The sequence below is a fragment of the Terrapene carolina genome, unplaced genomic scaffold, assembly GCF_002925995.2.
Source record: "Terrapene carolina triunguis isolate 2854851 unplaced genomic scaffold, T_m_triunguis-2.0 Scaffold179, whole genome shotgun sequence".
Classification (NCBI taxonomy): Eukaryota; Metazoa; Chordata; order Testudines; family Emydidae; genus Terrapene; species Terrapene triunguis.
In genome coordinates this window covers 10,084,162-10,105,882 of record NW_020664530.1, presented here as the reverse complement: position 1 = coordinate 10,105,882, position 21,721 = coordinate 10,084,162, and the positions used below count along the sequence as shown (strand labels likewise).

Genomic DNA, 21,721 nt, shown 5'->3' with positions numbered 1-21,721 from the left:
AGACATTAAGACTATATCAGTTAATCAAAATAAGAGGATTGCTTAACCAGATGCTCAGCTGTTAAGAAATCGTTAATCGCTTTCACTTCTAAAAATTCCTTCCTGTTATTTTGTCTTGTATTTGTTGCTTAACAGCTTGATCCCACACCACTGAAATCAGGAATTTTACATTTGACCTTAATGGGAACAGGATAGTGATCTCACTTCATACATCTCCATTTAATTGTAGATGAACTTACATAATATCTTGTGGTAGTTTTAGTTTGATCAGAGATAGATCTTATTAATAATTCTCCCATTGAAGCCAATGAGTATCTTGCCATTTTCTTCAATAGGTACAGCATCTCATCCTTTATAGTCAAAGCATCAGCATCAGTGGTTTCAGTACCTTACTCCTCCCACAAGGGGGCATGGTTCAAGTAGAAAACTGCTTTCTAACCTGATTGATTATAAGCTACAGAGTTCCACAGCTAAGGAGGAAACATGCCCAGTAAACCAGGTACATTCTGCTGTTCTGTGTCAAAATGCAGAAGTGATGGGTGCTTTAGAAATGTCAAAGATAGAAATACAGATGAAGAGACAAATAGAAGTTCCATTGGCAGCACAAAGATTTGAGTGTAGGAACAGTAATGAAGATGTTAAGCCCTAGTTTCCCCCCACAAGTCAAGTGGCAATATCCTCTTTCCATCACTGCCACTTAATTTATCTCCAAATATACAATGTCACTAGCTTTAATTTTTCTTTCTGGCTTTAATCCTGTGCTCACCTTGAAAAGTTTTTTTTTTAATTATTTGATTAAACTAAATATATTCACCCACACTGATGTTTCCAAAGCCCAGAGTGAGCTTTTTGTTTCATTGTTAAATCTGGCACTAAAAGCAGATGGTGAACGTCAACAGAACATCAAGACAGCATAATCCAACATTGTTGAAAAAGGGCTGTTTTTCATTAGTTTTGGATGGCAGGGGACTAATCTATGACATGTTGAGACAATCTAATTTTGAAGGGCAAAAAGGGAAAAGAAAAAATGCACACCAAGGTGCCACGTGCTTACATAATCCTAAAATGTCTTTGTATGAGGAGCAAATTAATAATCAACACATTCACCCTTTGGGTTTTCATACAGAGAACACCTGTAAAGATCAAAAACATTATTATTATTTTATTATTACTATGATTGTAGTAGAAGGATTTTATGTGTACATAATTATACCTTTGCTCAAAAGTGTTGCTTTAGAAATTTTGCTAAGGGCTAAAACTTGGCATACTGTAAAGTACTATTAAGATTGTAAGAAACTGACATCTGGAAGGAAATTCACATTTAAGGATGACACTCAGAACTCCCCCCCCCCCCACTCCATTCTTAAGTACATAGCAGAAAAAATTAGATTAAAAACCAGGGTGTTACGCCATTCTATGGTATGTTCTGCTTTGATGTTTATAAGCAAGGATATTATTGAACATATAAAATGTGCTCCACTATTTAGACAGGTCAACATCAGTGAGAGATGAAGTTGCCATTTACTAGTATTAATTTGGTTTAACATTACAGTACTTAAACTTTAAAAAAAAATTATTATTTCATTGCTGAAGGATTTATGTCATATTAATGTAGTGTTTTCCTGAAGATTATTATTAATGAGAAGTGAATGAAACATCAAACATTTGACTTATTTCCCCTACAGCATGATTCTTAATACAAACTTCCATTTTGCGCTTCTCCTTTGCTGCTTTTTTTTTTTTTTTGCAGTCTGGTTAGTTTTATGCATTAAAATAATCCTGCAAATTAGCCCTGCTAAGACATTTTCAGATTTGCAGAGATGTCCTGTAAAATTAATTGCCATAAGGAAATACAAGATGTACTAAACCACCATTGAGTTAGTGTGATCCCATCAGATTAAGCTGAGGAGGGCTGGGTTAAGTCAGTGCTTGGATAGTAGACTTTCAAGCAACACAGGTATTACAATAAATAGTAACAATGATTCAGTAGGTGGCATGTTCCCTTCTGAGTGCTATGCTGCTGAAGGTGTCATCTTTGAAATAACATAGAAAATTGATGTTCTGAATATTAGACATTTTTCAGATTAATAGGGGAAGTTTTCAAAGTTAGGTGCCCAACTCCCATTGACTTTCAAAGGCCATTAGGTGCCCAACTGTTATTTGTGCCTTTGGAAATCTCTGCCAGTGTCACATGTCACAGAAGTGCAAAGTGTGATTCCTGCTGCTGCTATTTCAAATGAAATAGACAAGTACAAAACATCAGTATTAGTATAAGTCTGCAACTAAACTATTATTACTGAGCAACTACACTTTGTAACCTCAGAAGTAGTTGGATTTCAGTGATGGATAAATGGATCCTTGTGTATAGTCTCTGATCCTGCAGATCCTTCCTCCTGAAGACCTCTGTAGGAGTCCATTGACTTCAGTGGGACTCTGCATGAACGTAAGCATTCACCCGTGAAGATATGATTGCATGATCAGGGTAATAGCCTAGATGCCTGGGTTAAAATATATTATATAATGGTAATGGGCTTCAAAAATGCTAATCACAGCTGGATATGTAACTCCCTTGGTGCTACCTTAGCTTATATGTTTTGGGAGTACCCCTCTAACACCTTCTTTTCAATAGAGAAACATACCACAAGATTTAAAACATCAGCAGTTAATCAGGAGTAAATTGCATGGGAAAGGAGTGCATGCGGGCAGACCCAGTTCTATTTTTCTTATGATTGAATCTGTTTTGAAGACAATAATGTATGCGCACATCAGGGGCCTGATCAAAAGCCCATTGAAGACAATGGAACCTGTGTGAAATTACTGTTATAAGTGGCTCAGGCTACACAGCATCTTACTGAACCAAATCATGTTTGAAAAAAAATCACTTAAAAACAACAGCACAAAGCATTCACCAGTAAATTAATGAAAATTGACATTGTGATGTTGTCAGAGAATTTCATTTCATTAGTGGTATTTTTGGTATCTGAACAGTCAGAATCATTCCTGGAAGTGGAGTAGATGCAGTTGTGCCATACAGCCCACATTTGCTGAGACTGTAACTATCTGAGGAAAGGAGTAAGTGCCCAATCCTGATTCCACTTACATTACCAGCAGTTTTGACATTAGCTTCATTAGAAGTATAATCTGGCTCTATCATTTTACCAAGGAGAGAGTAAAGTATAGGTGACAGGAAGGCACAGAAAATACCTTGGTATGGAAAACTAAGGTTTGAGAGCAACATTTTGGAATGGAATGTCTGGACTAGTCTCTTAGATTGGGAGATCTCTCATTGAAGATCCATCTCCCATTGAAGATTTTGTGCAGATCATCAGTTGTTATAAATTGTCATAACTCCATGGAAATCAATGGTGTGATGACAGTTTACACCAGCTGAGGATCTGTCCCCTCTACCCACTGCCCCCCTCCCCTCATAGACCAATGTCACTCTAAGTTGAGTTGCAATTTTTGCATGTTACAAAGTGTTGAATTTATGTGGGGCTTTAGTTTCACTATATCCAAATTAACTTTAAACAAGTTCCACAGTAGCTATAAAGTTATTAAGTACACAACATTGAGTACAAAATAACAAATGCAAGTAAGCACTGAAATAAGCTTACTAGAACATAAAGGACCAACTGAAATAAATGACCCTGAAACTGCAAAAGATGTAAGTGAGCTGTGATTAGATTATCGTAATTTTAGCCTACCACATTCAGTGCATCTTACTTCATTCTAAAATAGATATTGTAACACATGAAATGATACAGAATAAGGCAAGCACATGATGTTGATCCCAATACTAAAATGTCTGAGCTGTAAATGCCAAGCTAAAAAAATTCTTCTCTGTTTAATGTAGCAAAGAAAAACAAATGTAGGAGGGAGTTTAATGGTTGTCTGTATATAAAATCTTAAGTGATATATGCATATCTGTCAAGTTACTATTTTCAGTTCAGCTCTGAAGATAGGAGAGGAGGGCATTAATGGAAATTAAGTATCCACAAATTCAGAACAGATGTCAGGAAGCACTTTTTCATACAGAAAGCAGCAAATATGTGGATTGATCTCCCAGACAAGTTTGTTAAGACAAAAAACAGTGTGCTTACTCAGGACTCAAGCAATTTAATACTATCCTGGGGGGAAAGAGAGCACCAAAAAGGACTCCTCCATGATTAGTCAAGTAGCTTGTTTTCAAAAATTGCATATGTTCCTGAAGTTAACCTTGTGGAAATCTATTATAACCTGTCTGTTTATGAAAAAAAATTCTCTATCTCTCCACAAATAGAGCATCTTTCAACTGCAGATCTCAAGTCAACACAGGCATGTGGGGACACTTGGCTTTAGACATGATACAGCTTAATTTGATAGGTCATATTGGTTCAGATCTTAGAGACCCTATAGAGTAAATGATACCCTTCTGATTGCCTCTTTAACTGAGTCTGCACAAGTGACCCACAAGGTATGTACAGCTTGGCCAACAAAACACATGGAAACAAGAATGCCACTCTGGAGTACTCCTCAGGGACAGCAGTGCACACCAGTCACTTAGCCAGCAAGATGTGGGACTGGTTTACAAGAAAGAAGGTGGGTCAAGGGAAGATCAATCTACATGGCATGCTCTTGCACATTTGCACAAAAGTTCATGGTGCTTGGGCTTTAGGCAAGAAAAGCTTAAAGCTGCTTCAGGCACCTTTAACTCATACAATAGAAGATGTGGGCCATGGAGTTTGTACTATTATTGATTACATGTGCTGCAGCAGGTGTGATGGCTGCATGACATCTACTTGCATATCACTCAGGACATGCTGATTTTCCTCCTCCGGCCATTATTGTTCATTTGTGCTTTCGCCACTGCTCAGCTGAGCACTTGTGCTTTCAATCAAACTGTTTCTCTTTCCAATTTTCCTTACTACCAAGCAAGGAGGCTCTGGTGAAAATCCTTTGCTACCTTAGAAACTTTTTGAATGGGGTTAGAGGGATGAGTTCGCTGACAAACAATGGTGGCACCAATTCTGATCAGCCCAGGTACACATAAGTGTGAAGTTACTTATGGCTCATCTCATGTAGGATTTAACATTCAGTTGTGTCTGCAACAGGATGTTTTTAGAATTAACCACAACCTCCTAACTTGCTATTTTATAGATTCATAGATTCATAGATTCTAGGACTGGAAGGGACCTCGAGAGGTCATCGAGTCCAGTCCCCTGCCCGCATGGCAGGACCAAATACTGTCTAGACCATCCCTGATAGACATTTATCTAACCTACTCTTAAATATCTCTAGAGATGGAGATTCCACAACCTCCCTAGGCAATTTATTCCAGTGTTTGACCACCCTGACAGTTAGGAACTTTTTCCTAATGTCCAACCTAGACCTCCCTTGCTGCAGTTTAAGCCCATTGCTTCTTGTTCTATCCTTAGAGGCTAAGGTGAACAAGTTTTCTCCATCCTCCTTATGACACCCTTTTAGATACCTGAAAACTGCTATCATGTCCCCTCTCAGTCTTCTCTTTTCCAAACTAAACAAACCCAATTCTTTCAGCCTTCCTTCATAGGTCATGTTCTCAAGACCTTTAATCATTCTTGTTGCTCTTCCCTGGACCCTTTCCAATTTCTCCACATCTTTCTTGAAATGCGGTGCCCAGAACTGGACACAATAATCCAGCTGAGGCCTAACCAGAGCAGAGTAGAGCGGAAGAATGACTTCTCATGTCTTGCTCACAACACACCTGTTAATACATCCCAGAATCATGTTTGCTTTTTTTGCAACAGCATCACACTGTTGACTCATATTTAGCTTGTGGTCCACTATAACCCCTAGTTCCCTCTCTGCCGTACTCCTTCCTAGACAGTCTCTTCCCATTCTGTATCTTATCCTATAGTTTAACACTCTATTATTTTGTAATGAGAATAGCTCCTGCTATTTATATACTTTTAGGTATTTTCATGGGGGTGGGTTATTTTTTTGGGAGGGGGAGATGAGGGAAAGAATTAGCTCTATGAAGAAGTATCCACTACCAATATACATATACTGTATATTAAAGCTGGCTCTATCAAAGTCCCTTTATTGTGTACAGTCTGAAAGAGAGCCTCATATTCAGTTCCTATCCAGAGAACGTATTCTGCTGCTTTTACTGTACACATCCTGTTTAATTAGGATAATTAGACTCTTATATTGCCTCAGTCTATACATGTTTAACTTGGAAGTGGTTCCAGATGGCTATCTGTTCAGATATACATAGTGAATTAGTTTGCCGCAGATGCAGAAGCTAGGCTCAGTAGTGCCTAGGGTGACCAGATGTCCCGATTTTATAGGGACAGTCCTGATATTTGGGGCTTTTTCTTATATAGGCGCCTATTACCCCCCACCCCCATCCCGATTTTTCACACTTGCCATCTGGTCACCCTAGTAGTGCCCCAAAACTCTATTCTGGGTTTTTATCTTCCGTTCCCTTTATTTCTCTTCAGTGTTGTATTGTTGGGAGCATTTCTTCTCTCTAGCAGAGATGTAGGAATATTTATCTGTCCCAGAGAGGCCAGGAGCCTTTTACCCAACCCTCCATTCTGGGACACCATTTTCTTTTCTGCTCCTTTCTCCCTCACACTCTAACTTGTGCATATATGTGGTACAGAGCTGCAGATACTTGAAAGGTCTCATCTAGTAGCACTGACTAGACAACCCTGTACCTTTTAGAGACTAAGAATCTGTTTTCTAACTTCTGTTGTCCTTATAAGTGGGAACTCCGAAATAACCATGAACCTTAGAAGGTTTGGTCCTGATTCACTTAAGCATGTGTTTAAATCTCATTTACATGAATGGGACTTAAGTACTTGCATAAGGTTAAGCTCATGCTCAAGTGGTCTGCTGAATCCGGGTCTTAGTAGTGTGTACTACAAACCAACTTTCAGGTGAACTCCTGAACTCTCTTGGAAAGCCATGCCTATGTCCTTCACTAAAAGCTGGAAAATTTGTGTTTTGACTTAGTCCAAAAGACCTTTTCATTTTTGGTTCTTTGCCAGTTCCACATTATGTTTCAATGACACAAACATTATACACATGCAGATGGTTTTATAGCTTCTCAAATACTTTGTAGTAGATTAGTTTATTTTAATTGTACAGGGGTTCAACTGTATGTGCCTTCCCTTTTTTCTCTATTCAGGAAGCCATCTACACATCTCAGTGGAGTGCCGATTAAATCAAAGCTCTGGGATTTGGTATTAATGACCTAAGATCCTTGTTCAGACTAATTTCCTGAGCTGTAGCAAGCCACTTTGCCATAGCCAAAGCCAGACCAAACAATGTATTACTCCCAAACCTTTTGGTGTATTTTTCCTTTCCTTTCCAGAAATGTTAAATCTATACTGTGAGTCTACTGACTCCTTCTGAAACAGGCCATCAAAAAATCATAAAAGTTAAACATTCAGAATCCCACTTGACACTCTTGTCATTTTTGTCAAAGGTCGCATTTTTCTAATAGTTTTTTTCAGGGTTATTTATTTCAGAAAACATTATTCTTCCTTTGACCTTTCCTTTCCTTTTTCTCTGTTTATGCTGATGACTAAAGGGAGTTTGAAGAAGGCCTTGTTTTCTGCCCCTGATCCCTAGGGACCTTATGTTCCGTTTTCACTTGATAAACCCTTTAATGACCCAGGAAAGACACAGGGTTTTTTTGCTTGTTTGGGGGCAAGGGGTTGAGAGAGAGAGAAAAAAATAATGGAAATGGAAATAGACAAACAGAAAATAATATGTAGCGTGAATTAAAATAAAACCAGCACAAACAACACAATGCAGGGAAAAGAAAGCAGTACAAATAAAGATTTCTGGTTGGGTATTACACCCTGCTGTACCCCAGAATAGCAATCCAAAAAAATCACTCAAAAAAAAAAAAGAGAGAAAAGAAAAATGATGCATGACACGCAGTTAGGTTGTCAGTCAAAACATATAATAACCATGAACTGGTTAGGTCAGCAGCAGTGTGCATAAAACATGATAATAGTCCGAATGGCAGATATGTAGCAGCGGGCCCTGATTAGTTGCCCGCACCCAGCAGTGTGTACACACATACGCACACGCAGCCTTGAACAGGAACACTGAGTCCAGGAACCAGGAAACAAAACAGGAACAGGGAGGAGGAAGGCAACACACACACCAGTCATCACATTGTGTTGGATCTGCTGTTGTAAATTCAAATTGCTTTACTATTGCAAATAAAGAATTGCATAAGATAAAGCTAGAAGAATATGGGTGGGATTTTTCTAAAGAGTGTGAGTGATTTAGGAGTACAAATCCCATTGATTGTCATTGACTTTCAAAGGGACTTGTGGTCCTAAATCACTTAGGTGGGGGGCTTGTGTTAGTTATTGCCCCTTCCTGGCACTTTTTGGAGCCAGATGGAAAGATCCTGCTTTGCTGCTTGTGCAGGGATGAGGTGGCTCCTGATTCTCTCTTTTCCCCTACCATCCTTGTCGGAGCACCTGAGCAACACAGAGCAGGATTTATCCCTTAGATTATCTTCATGAAAATACATTAAAAAAAACAAAGTAACCTTAAATAGTTCCTAGCAAGTGGCTGGTAGATCCTCTCTCTCTCTCTGTAGTGTATTTATATACATACACAAACACTGGAACTCTCTTTTATGATTAAGTCATTTTTTCATAATGACTTCTCTCTAAACAAAAGTTTGCTATAATGCACTATAATTCACTGTACGCACCATAGCCACTATAATTCTTTGAAAGAGTTTGAATCTTCAATTTATCTTAACCATAAACAATTAACTGTAAGCATGTTCCACAGCATAATTTGCACAGACTAGGTAACTATCAAGAATAAACTGGATTCTTACTGTTCTAATATTAACATTAGTTTTATTTAACTTGTTGTTGTTTGTGTATTTGCAGGTCTTTTCTCCCAACTAAAAAAAAAATAGAAATATGTTGTATACAAGTATCTTACTTTTTGTCATCTTTTGCCTTCAGAAATATGAATCTGTATTTCTTTTTCTTCATATCGTTAAGCTTCCTGTTTCAACCCACAGTCTGGATTAAATCCTGCTCTCAGATGCACACATTTGGCTCCAATTGACTTCAGTAGAACCTTTGCATATGCAATTATCTTCTCCTGGTAGACTTTGTCCTTTATCTCTGCTCTGTGCAACAATCCAGGGATGGTGGTTATACTTGTTCTGCATTTTCATGAATTTCTCAAACAGAAAGTAGTCAGTTTTCAGCTTTATCGGACACTATCTATCCCAGGTAACATATTACCTAGCTATGGTATATTATATATCCCAGGTGACTATTATACTTATTTGTTCATTGGTGAAGCACACAATGGGGGAACAACTCTCTAGCCTTCGATTATTGTTGTGATGAAGGGTTCTTTTACTTTGGCAATATTGCCTAAAGAAGGGGATTGGAAAAATAAATTTAGCTTAATCCATCTCTTGTTAGTATACTAGGTTACCTCAGGAAGGAAAAGTTAAGGGAAAAAGTTATTAACAGTAGGTACAATTGAGCTGTGGGCTAGACTGCCAAAAGAGAGGTGGTTGAGGCACCTTACACTTCAGATACTCAAGAAGAGATAAGATCAGATCTAATGGGATCAAGGTCTGGGTTTCAGAGATGATCCTAAATTCACTGGATAGATGGATACCTTTGGAAAATTATATTAGTTTTGTCTGTGTTCAGATTGTTTTAGGTGATCTGGGAAACAACATCCATTTTGCTTACATTTATCACATGTAGTCTTCTGGAGTTGTGGGCTTGTAAGCAGTGGCAGAATTTGGCCCAGTACGTTCCTGTGGGCAGTATATTATTTGGAAATGGAAATAAGTGTGGTGTCTTGAATGCCCCTGTGTTGATAAATTTTGATTTTTTAATAGTGAGTGCAGAGTACATTTTCCCTTTTTATATGTGTACTGCTCCTGTCAATGTTAATGGCAGTCATAGAATGTATGCGGAAAAAGGAGAGGGTAGTTTTTTCTTGGATGTTTAAACAAGTATAAAAGCAGGATAGACTCTGGTATAGAAGCTTTTATGCTCAAATGACACCATATGTTGCTTCTCAGAAAGAAGGCCACTACTCTAATGACAATAGAGTCAAATGCCAGTTTTAACTAAAAGTTTTCTAACTTTGTTTCATAGTTTATATTTAGTAGCATTTGACAATTTAGAGTTCTTCCCACGTCAAATTTCAGGTAATTGTGCTGAGCACAGCAAAGATGATTCTTTTCTGGAAGAGACATTTTAAAACACCAGTAATTTGAACTTGAAGATTCAAACTAGACAATCCTTTCAATATACCCTCACCGAGTTTTAACTGTCATTAATTTATTATTGTTTTAAAATAACTTTTCTTTAAGAGCTGGTTAAACTGAAAATAAATTTGGTTTAGCCTCATTTGAAATGTAAAGATGGTCAGTGTTTTCATTTACTCCATGTATGCAATTGTTATCAGGTCAGATTAAAGCTATTAACAGCAGAATTGTGTGAAACATGGAGGTTTTGCGTCTCAAAGATTTGTGTGACATTTTCCTTTGTTTTCAATACTCGTGGGTTCAGCCCCTTCTTTCGCCTATGCTACACTTTTTAGGTTTGGGGTTAGAATGAATCCAAAACTCAGATGAAGGCTTGCCCAAAGCTGTTAAGTGAAAGCCACATGAAACTCTGACTTTTGAATGGTCTCAACAGGAATCCATCAATCAGAACAAATTCAATGAGGTTTACAAACTTTAAAGGCTTTTACCCAGGGTTTGGAGTTTATTACCAAATATAAAACCAGGTTAGTATTGAATGGTTTTGGGATTGAGTGAGAAATTATGCTTATTTCTTATCAGGCATAAACTCCGAGGATTACAAAATTTTACTCCAGCTGTAAATGGCCTTTGGATTTTGCAGGGCTGCCTCTAGAAGTGATTCTGAAAGGTAATACTAGATTCCACTATCGACAAAATGTTTTGTCCTCCATTAGATTTAATGTCATTCTAATGAACTGTTCTGGCTGAACACAAACTGTCGGCAATAGAGTGACATAATGATTTGAAATGGCTTTCTATGGGCATAAAGACTGCATTGTTAAATGAGCAGATATGCCATGCTGGGGTTGTACATTGGACAGTCGGTTGCTGTGCTTTCCTCAGATTGAAAAAAACATTTTAAAGCAGATTATTGTTAGATAAAAAATAAGTTTTAATCTCACTTTTTAAGACAGTAGATGGCTGTTTTGTGTAAAGGCCTAACTGGTAAGTGTACAATTTCTTGGCTTTTTATCAGCAAAACAACAACGCCTTCCTAAATCCAATAGCTGGGGAGAAAAGAGTCTTAACTGCATGGTTTCTTTTTTCTTCATGTAAATTCAAGTGTATTACTTGAATGTACTTTTCTCCAACATGAAGGATCTGCCGTCAACACCTACACATTTTCTCTGTCTGAAAACTGCTTTCTTTTTGGTGAATTAGGGGAAGATCTCCTCCTTGACCCTTCTGTTTTCTGCCCTACTCTAATCCACTCTGTATAGACACGGGAGACCTAACACAGGCTTCCCTCATGAAGCAGGAATCCTTTATCACAGGGAAAAAGAGAATTTGTCAACCTTATAAAGGGCATCACGTGGGATCAAAGAAGGCAGGAATGATGCATTTCACACTGTTGTTGCCTGGAACAATCACTTAAGGCATGTTATAACCCATGTCACATTTGAATCCTGGTTTCTAGAGATGAATAGCTTGGAGTTCTCTGCCACCCACTCCCTTTGCTATTTTTTTTTTAAGAGCGGCTTGCTCTTACTGTACACTTATACTCAGAGCTTTACTCATGAGTTTTTATTACCATTCTTAAGGCCAAAGAGAGAACCTCAGCTTCTTTAAGAGCAATGGTGACAGTAATTGGGCAATTGCCCTTGTGAAAATCATCCTATAGTTATCTGCAGCAATAGACCCTATCGTATGGTAAGCTGTAGCATTTGGACCATTACTGTGTTATATTGTAGACATTTTTTTTTAAATGAAGGTGAACATAACAAGCTACTGGGGGACTCCATCACAACCTGGACAATATTCTGGATAGGGTATGAGGTTGAGAGCTGAGGGACTTGAAACACTCAAACAGTCCAAATAACTTTCAGAATTATATTGTGTGGGAATGTCTTACCACTTTCATGAAAGGGAATCAAAGCAGTACTCTAAAGAAAACATGAGTAATGACATTGTTGGGAAGTACTGGCAGACAAAGAATACTGCACGTGTATGAAGCTATAAATACACATGCAGTGATTTCAATAAACACCATGAGAATTACAGCTTGTAAGATTTGCGTTATCAGAAGCCTGAGCTGTACATTTAGCCTTATCAGTGTTTACTTGTACTCTTCTATATCGTAACACAGGATTTTAATAATAATTTAATATACTTTTTACTAATTTTTTTTCTAAAGGGCTCCTTCCCTTATCCTCCCATAGTGTTTTAAGTGTCGCACAAAAATGTAAAAATATAGTACAGTTAAAACATGTGAATACAGTGAAAACAAACAATGTTTATGGAGAAAACCATTTAAAAAAATACATATCCATAACCCTCTGTCCCAAACCCTCCTATGTCTCTTTTGTGACATTCACATTCTTTTGAAAAGCTTAAGGAGTTAAAAACTGACACATTTAAACGTATAAAGCTTAATGCCAAGACTTTCATGGGGTGCAGCATTGTTAGATGCTGAGATTATGACACTGGAAATGACTGAGTTAACCGACAAACTTCTGCCCTTTTTATACTACAATCCTGATGTCACACCATTTTTCAGCCATATTACTTTAGGCTGTGAACTCATTTCATAAAATGAGCAACACCTGAATCAGGATCCTCCATGGTGTTGGAGAGAGTGGTGCTGGTAACTTAGTACAGGACATGCTTCCTTCTGAGCCCACTAGTGCTGCAGCATGAGGTTAAGGGGAGATCATTGGGATGAGATGTAAAACTTTAGAAATGGGGCCTGATTGCACATAGTCATTAGTCCTCCCATAGCGTTCTTCTCAAGAGCAGCAATGTGAGCACTGGTGTCCATACGCATTGCCTATGAACAACTATTTTTATTTCCCTCTAATGCCTGGTTCAGTTTCAACTGAATAGTTATTCTTTGCTTCCTTTCTTAAACTGATATGTAGTACTGTTAATCAGCTATTGCACTCTACCCCAGAGATGGCTGCATTTCAATGATGGGGGATTTTAGTCCTCAATCTTGCAAACTGGTCCATGCTAAGAGCTACTGAAGACAGTGGGACCACTCAAGGAAATGAAAAGTTCTCTACAAATATAAGGCTTTATGATGTATTTTACTGGATATAGTATTTTCAATGACATTGAATTGAATGACATTCAATGAAATTTTCATTTAATTCGATTAGGGACATTAACACAGGTACTGTGTACATAACATTACATCTCAACAAAAAGGACAAGTCAGAGATCTATAGAGCCCCTTATACAGTAGATGCTGTGCTGTAATAGGAAGATTGTAATAATATCTAGTTTTTTATGGCAGGTAAAATAATAAATAGAGACTCATAGCTCAATGTAAGTCTGAACGTTTAACTATGACCTGCAACAGAGGATGAAAGCTGTCTCTGTAAATACCATTTAGAGTTTGCTTAAACACATATTTCTTTTCCTCTCATCTGGAATGATCAATTCTGTCATATATCAGATTTGGTCATTTAAACCACTGCTTCATAACAGGTGGACCCAGGACAGTTCTAAGTTCATCCCCAGTACATAATAAATATTTGTTTGCTCCATCAAATCAGTTGTACAATATTTTATGGTGATGGGAGTAGGCAAAACATTTTAGGACTGTTTTTTCAGCAGGTCTCTAAAAATGCCTCTTCAAAATTTCTTGGGGCACATGTGCACTCACACAAAACTCCAGTATTTCCGTCCTCACACCAGGGAATTTTATGTGCAAAGGCTGATCTGCAAATTAAAAGAATATGCTTAGAATTTTTCTGTGTCTGTTTTTGTAAGTCCCATGTAAAGGTGACCTTTTAATAACTATAGAAACCAACGATTGAAGAACTTGAGCTTTGGCAGTGCAGTCTGGGGAAACACCCAACGTTTCAAAGCCCTGATCCAATTCCAGGTGGAAGATAATGGCAGTCTCTTCACCTGTTCTCGTGTCCAAGTTGACTTATAAACTAGATAGGAAGGGCAAGAAAAGCTCCTTCACATGTTCTGTGGAAGCTGAAGGAGAGAACTATCATGGAACAGACTGGGCATCCTTCCTTGCATTGTTGGCTGGGAAGATCAGAAGAGTTGTCTTTGTTGATGAGCATTCCTGAATCAGAGTAGATGGAACAGAGTAGATGAAGGGATCTGCTGCTACCAGCCCAGAATGGAGTTACTTTTTTGTGCCTATGTTGTAACTGCGAGTTCAGCACGTGCGTACATACACTATAAGTGAGAATTTTGCTCCAACTCTTTCAAGTATAGAAATAATAGGTTTTACCTAAAGTTATCAAACTGGGCATTCATTTGCCTTTTCTGGCTCCAGTTCAACATGGCACTTAAGCACATGCCCAACTTTAAACATGTACATAGTTGCATTGAAGTCAGTGGGACCTCTTGCCTTGTTTGAAGTGTGACATGCATTTAAGTATGTTGCTGAATCAGGGCTTCTCACTCTATGCCATTTTTTGTTACATTGTTGGCAGAAATTGGCGGTAATTTTAAGAGAGTAAAATAATTTAACCATGTCAGTGCTGCTGAATGCACTGCACAGGTAGGGGCAAACACAGTTCCAGTCTTGTCCAACCTATTTGGTACATCAATGGTTTGGAATAAAAGAATCGTAGAAATGTAGGGTTGCATAGGACCTCAAGAGGTCATCAAGTCCAACCCTCTGCAACTGAGGCAGGATCAAACAAACCTAGAAGAATGCTGACATTCTAGGGCAACACGGTGACTGTAACAGAGCCCAACAAAAAGTGATTAATTTAGAAATGATACCAACAATATTATTCAGTCAATGTTTCAGTCCTTCTGCTCAGCATTACTTTTCTGTGTCCCCCACTCCTCTCTTAAAGATTGCATTTGAAACAGAGTCACCTGACTATAATGAGAATTAAAATGTGCTGAGGTAAATATTGATCCAAGGTAAAAGTGTAGGACCAGTGTCACTGGGTGCTCTACTCACTGCTAAGGGTGCCTCCATCTGGCTACATCTGTGGATTAGCTGTGCCAGCGCAACGACCCTCCTGCAGTTGTTCACTCTGTCACTCTCCCCATCTCGCTTGCTTATGACTTGACTGCTCCCACTTCATGGCTTGGACCTCCGGCCAGGTCAGAGTAGTCCTTCGCTTCTGGGGTATCAGTCTCTCAGGACTCACTTTCCCAGGCAGTCATTCCTCTCACTGCCCCTTAATGGTGCCTGTCAAGGCTGGATCCCCACTTTGAACTTTAGGGTTCAAATGTAGGGGCCTGCATGAAAACTTCTAAGCTTATCTACCAGCTTAGCTTTGGTCCGCTGCCACCATCACAAGAATTCCCTCCCTGGGAAGCCTTGAGAAACCTTTCACCAATTCCCTGGTGAACACAGATCCAAACCCCCTTGGATCTTAAAACAAGGAGAAATTAACCATCCCCCCTCCTTCCTCCCACCCTCCTTTCACCAACTCCTGGTGAATACAGATCCAAACCCCCTTGGATCTTAAAACAAGGAGAAATCAATCTGGTTCTTAAAAAAGAAGGCTTTTAATTAAAGAAAAAGGTAAAAATCATCTCTGTAAAATCAGTATGGAGAATAACTTTACAGGGTAATCAAACTTAAAGAGCTCAGAGGACCCCCCTCTGTCTTAGGTTCAAAGTACAGCAAACAAAGATACACACTCTGGTAAAAAGGTACATTTACAAGTTGAGAAAACAAAGTGAATCTAAGACGCCTTGCCTGTCTTTTTACTTACTAGTTTGAAATAGGAGAGACTTGTTTAGAAAGATGGGGAGAACCTGGATTGATGTCTGGTCCCTCTCAGTCCCAAGAGCGAACCACCCTTAAAACAAAGAGCACACACAAAAGCCTTTCCCCCCTCCAAGATTTGAAAGTATCTTGCCCCCTTATTGGTCCTTCGGGTCAGGTGTCAGCCAGGTTACCCGAGCCTCTTAACCCTTTACAGGTAAAAGGATTTGGAGTCTCTGTACACAGAGAGCTGTTACCCTTCCCTTTATAGTTATGACAGTGCCACTGCCCAGTGACTGGTAGTGGATATGTCAGATATGCACATAGAGGAGTTCTCCATGCACAGATCATTGTTGTTTGTATTAGAAAAGCCCTTAGAGGCCAGTATCACGCTTGGGGCCCCATGGTGCTAAGTGCTATGCAAACACATACTGAGACACAGCTCCTGCCCCAGAGTTTATAATCTGAGAGACAGAGTGGAAGGGGGAACAGAGCCACAGAGAGGTGACGTGACAAACAACAGGTCGGTGGCAGAGTTACGAGTAGAACTAAGGTCTCCTTAATCTCAATTCAATGCTCTATCCATCAGACCATGCTGTCTTCCGTTCCCTATGTGAAGGGGGGGAGTGGCTCAGTCATCTTCTTGGCGTCGCCCCCCCCACTTGGGTTTGATGGAGACTCTCTGTGAGGTTCAAGGTGGGAAGGGCCAGGGGATGCATATCGTCTCTCCACCATCTGTGTAGGCCTTACCTGGAAAGGAACTATATCCTTAGGCTGTGTTGTATTCCCTTTTCTGCATAACCCAAGGAGGGCCCCCTGAGCAGCCACAGCTGGAACCATGTCACCAAGGAGCCTGGATGTGGGGCAGGCTGCATCTTTTTCTGAATGGGGTAAATCCTGTTCCCTGATTGAGTAGTGGGGGGAACTTCCACAAGGAGATCCTCACAGGGATTTTTCTCCCCAGAGCATCCCATCTTCCTTAGATTTCTACTCTGGAGGAATAGTTTGGCACAGAAGCTTTTAAAGGTAAATCTTTCCATATAGTAAACAGACTGTCATCAAAGGCACAAACCCCTTTTTTACTGTCATTCTCTTCACAATAAAAATATAGGAATGGGGAAGTGTGGAGTTGGATGATATACGTAAAAACAAAACAAAATCTCATCTCTGAAAGTGTTTTGTAAATTGGAAGCACCAGGTTGTGGATCTGATGGTGAACAGACTACATCTGGTGTATATTATGAGGAAGGGTGTTTTAAAAGATTATTTATGTGGCCAATATTGCAGTGCTATTTAACCCCCACCTGTTTTAAAGTATTTCTATACCATGCCAATGGAAGAGACTTAAATGACAGCACCCCTTTGATGTTGTCCATGGGGACTGAACCCAGGATTTCTGGGTCTTAATGTATGTATCTCTCTACTGCCTGACATAAAGAACCGAAGATCGATAGCTCATAGGTTGCAGCAGACTCGTATATACGGTATTTAGAACTAGCCACTAGAGGCGGGGGGGAAGCAACCCTGTGTAAGGTTAGGTTACAACAGCAAAATAGTGATGAATGTACTTGGAAGCCAAGCATAAGACTTCTGTCAACAAGGGGAGTACAGCATACCTGCCTATGATGGAAAATTGAAAAGCATAGCATTTTCCCTTTGGCTGGAGTTCTCCTATCTCCTCTCTGGTTTCCCTCTCCCATTAAAAGTACAATTAATCATTTTATATTTTTAACATATCAAATCAGGAAAATAATCTGTTACTGATTTTAAGTGAGTTATGAGACAAGTGAGGGTCCAGGTTCCAAAAACTATTTTCACTGCAGTCTATCATGGCAGGACTGATTCCTCCTTAAATTCTTTTGATGCCACTTTCATAGTTGTGCCCACTGCAGCAATGGCAGTTGTGCCACTGATGTCCCTCACTGATACTGTAGCAACAAAAGTACTGAGATTTTGGAAGTAGACCTGAGAGCCTGGGAAATCTCCCCAAAGTCTGAGTGTCAGGCTAAAATCCTGAGATAAGACAGGTCTGGTGTACATCTGGTTTGTTTTCTCTCAAGAAAATTCAGTGTGTACTTGTATTTTATTCCCTTGAGGGAGGAAAACGTCCATGGAACCATTTTCCTCCTTCTTTCCAGAGCCCCTTCTGGTAGTGTGTAAGATCTGTTTGACTTTGTAAATGAAGCATGTTTTCTCATGGGGATTATACCAAAATAAATAGGTCTGTAATCCTAAAAGGATAACAGAGTTCACTGTGGAATGTGTACCCAATTAAGCTTTAAGAGGTCAGACCTGATACAAAGGAAGCAGAAGTGGAGGCTCTCAATAAAAGTAAATACAATTGACAAAAAAGTGGATTTGGTTTTTTGTTTTCACTCTTTTGAAGAAAAAAATCCAACAAAACCCAAGATATTCTGAATAAAAATTTGCGTTTATATAACATGTTTTGCCCAAGCATCTCAAACCTTTACAAATCTTGCATTAATTAAGCCTCCCAAAGCCCTTTTTGGGTGTAATAGTAGTATACCCCTCACTCAGATGGGCAAACTAAGTCACAGATAGGATTAGTCTCTTGCCCCAGGTCACACAGGTTAGTGGGAGAGTCCAGAAAAATATAAGGGTCCTGGACCCTGTTACTGGCTCTAATCACTGTATGCTCTCCCAAGACTCCATTTTAGGTTCTTGTAAATATTTCTTTGCATCTGGACTCTTTTGGGGCATAGCCAATTATCTGAGTTCGAGAGCTAGCTGACATAGAAAATGCTGATCTGTCATTACCTGTCTCTGATTAACTGGAGAGCTCCTCCATTACTGCATCCAGGAACCCCTATAGGTTTTGGTAGCTCTGAAGAGTTCCTTCTCTTTTGTTCTTTTCAAATGCACCATATGGAGCTAGGTACCAAATGTCTCCCCCTGTGCATGCCCCTTGAGAGAATTGTAGGTGGACTTTGATTTATGTAACAAGAAACTTTTTTTCTTTCCTTTTGCAAGCTGACATGTTCACAGTTTTCTTTTTGGGGTTTCTCAATATAGGTCAAGTGTGTGACCTTGCCAAATCAAACAAGACACTGTGGAGAGAAAAGCCAAGCTTCCAGGTGGCAGAGAAATGTGAACAATACGTTTTTATTTCTTAGAATAGACACATTCCAGGTTGTTAGTGAGGGTCTCTCTTCCAGCAGTTCCAATGATTTCATATTAAACAATTCTTTCTATTGCCTTATGGGTGTTTTGTGCACAGGAGTTTGTGTGTGTTTAAATGCACTGAAGTATAAAATGTCTTCTGAAGGAATGTAACTTTCCTTTTAAGGTGCTAACGTAGGACCCTGCTCTGTAATCCCAAATGAGGCAACAAGGAGTTTTGCTTGTGCAGGAATGTAGGAACAGGCTCATGGCTTAGACATCATAATGCTCAGTGCCTATATGTGGCAGTGCTTTCTACTTTCAAAGAGTTCTGCAAACATTAACTAATCCTTCATGACACCTCTCTGAGGTAGGTAAGCATAGTATTATCCTCATTTTATCAGACAGAAAACTCTGAAGCAGAGAATTTAATAAGGCAACAGAAAAAATCTCTGTCAGAGCTGGGTTTAGAACTCAAGAGTTTCTGGCTGTATTTCCTCATTCTTTCCCTTAGCAAATTTACTATAGAATTAGGCATCACAAAATGCAATGTATGAGACTGCATTTATTTGAAGGCCATTCTAATATGTTTTGGTTTCTAATAGTTCTTTGAAGGAGCTGTAAAATGAATAAATATGTAAACCTTTGCTGGTTTTTACAGACACAGTCATGAACCCAGACATGTTAAATCTGTTTTAGCCTAATTTTAATTTTGTAAAATTAACTGAATTTCTTTTATGATCTTGAGAATTTAGTATGCTTAAAATTTCCATACACTAATTTGGTTTGGAAAATTCCCTTTAAAAATTATAATTTGCTGAGGAGAATTTTCATAGGAAGTGACAAAAAGCTGAAGTGACCATAGGTCCAGATTGTACTGGGACAGGCTTTTTTTTGCATGTGATCTCCTAGTAACTCCTTTGGGGACTTCTGAAATGTCTCAATTTTTATTTATTTCATCAATCAAAATGTTTAGGTTTATATATGTGTGAGTGTAAATTAATCACAGTTAACTTACATGATTAACTCAAAAAAATTAATCGTGGTTTAAAAAATGAATTAATCGCACTGTTAAACAATAGAATACCAACTGAAATGTATTAAATATGTGTGGATGTTTTTCTACATTTTCAAATATATTGATTTCCATTACAACACAGAATACAAAGTGTACAGTGCTCACTTTATATTATTATTTTTATTACAAATATTTGCACAGTATAAATTATGAACAAAAGAAATAGTATTTTTCAATTCATCTCATACAAGAACTGTAATGCAATCTCTTTATTGTGAAAGTGTAACTCACAAATGAAGATTTTTTTTTGTTACATATCTGCACTCAAAAACAAAACAACATAAAACTTTAGAGCCTACAAGTCCACTGAGTCCTACTTCTTGTTCAGCCTATCGTTAAGACAAACAAGTTTGTTTACATTTACGGAAGATAATGCTGCGTGCTTCTTATTTACAATGTCACCTCAAAGTGAGGACAGGCGTTCGCATGGCACTTTTGTAGCTGGTGTTGCAAGGTATTTACATGCCAGATATGCTAAACATTCATATGCCCCTTCAAACTTTGGCCACCATTCCAGAGGATATGCTTCCATGCTGATGATGCTCGTTAAAAAATAATGCATTAATTAAATTTGTGACTGAACTCCTTGTGGGAGAATTGTATGTCTCTGCTCTGTTTTACCTGCATTCTGCTATATATTTCATGTTATAGGCAGTCTCGGATGATGACCCTGCACATGTTCATTTTAAGAACACTTCCACAGCAGATTTGACAAAATGCAAAGAAGGTACTATGTGAGATTCCTAAAAATAGCCACAGCACTCGATACAAGGTTTAAGAATCTGAAGTACTGTCTAAAATCTGAGTGGGACGAGGTGTGGAGCATGCTTTCAGAAGTTTTAACAGAGCAACACTCCAATGTGGAAACTACAGAACCCGAACCACCAAAAAAGAAAGTCAGCCTTCTGCTGGTGGCATCTGACTCAGATGATGAAAATGAACATTCATTGGTCTGCTCTGCTTTGGATCATGTCCTCTGGAATGGTGGTTGAAGCATGAAGGGACATATGAATCTTTACCTCATCTGGCATGTAAATATCTTGCAACACCGACTACAACAGTGCAGTGTGAACGCCTGTTCTCACTTTCAGGTGACATTGTAAACAAGAAGCAGGCAGCATTATCTCCTGCAAATTGTAACCACACTTGTTTGTCTGAGCGATTGGCTGAAGTAGGACTGAGCCACTAACATTTTACATTGTTTTATTTTTGAATGCAGTTATTATTTGTACACAATTGTACATTTGTAAGTTCAACTTTCATGATAAAAAGATTGCACTACAGTACTTGTATTAGGTGAATTGAAAAATACTATTTCTTTTGCTTTTTACAGTGCAAATATTTGTAATAAAAATAAATATAAAGTGAGCACTGAACACTTTGTATTCAGTGTTGTAATTGAAATTAGTATGTTTAAAAATGTAGAAAGCATCCAAAAATATTTAAATAAATGGTATTCTATTGTTTAACAGCGCAATTGATCACGATTAAATTTTTTAATCGTGTGATTAATCGTGATTAATTTTTTAATTGCTTGACAGCCCTAATATATATAAACTAGAAATTGTTTGTTCAGTATTGCTATACTGAC

At 38.6% G+C, this 21,721-nt stretch overlaps 1 protein-coding gene across 1 annotated transcript in view; it reads left to right on the top strand.

Moving 5' to 3' along the window:
* Positions 1-21,721, top strand: part of LOC113406998 (serine/threonine-protein kinase D2-like) — a 180,045-nt gene that overhangs the window by 127,890 nt on the left and 30,434 nt on the right. The gene's annotated exons all lie outside the window — the stretch shown is intronic.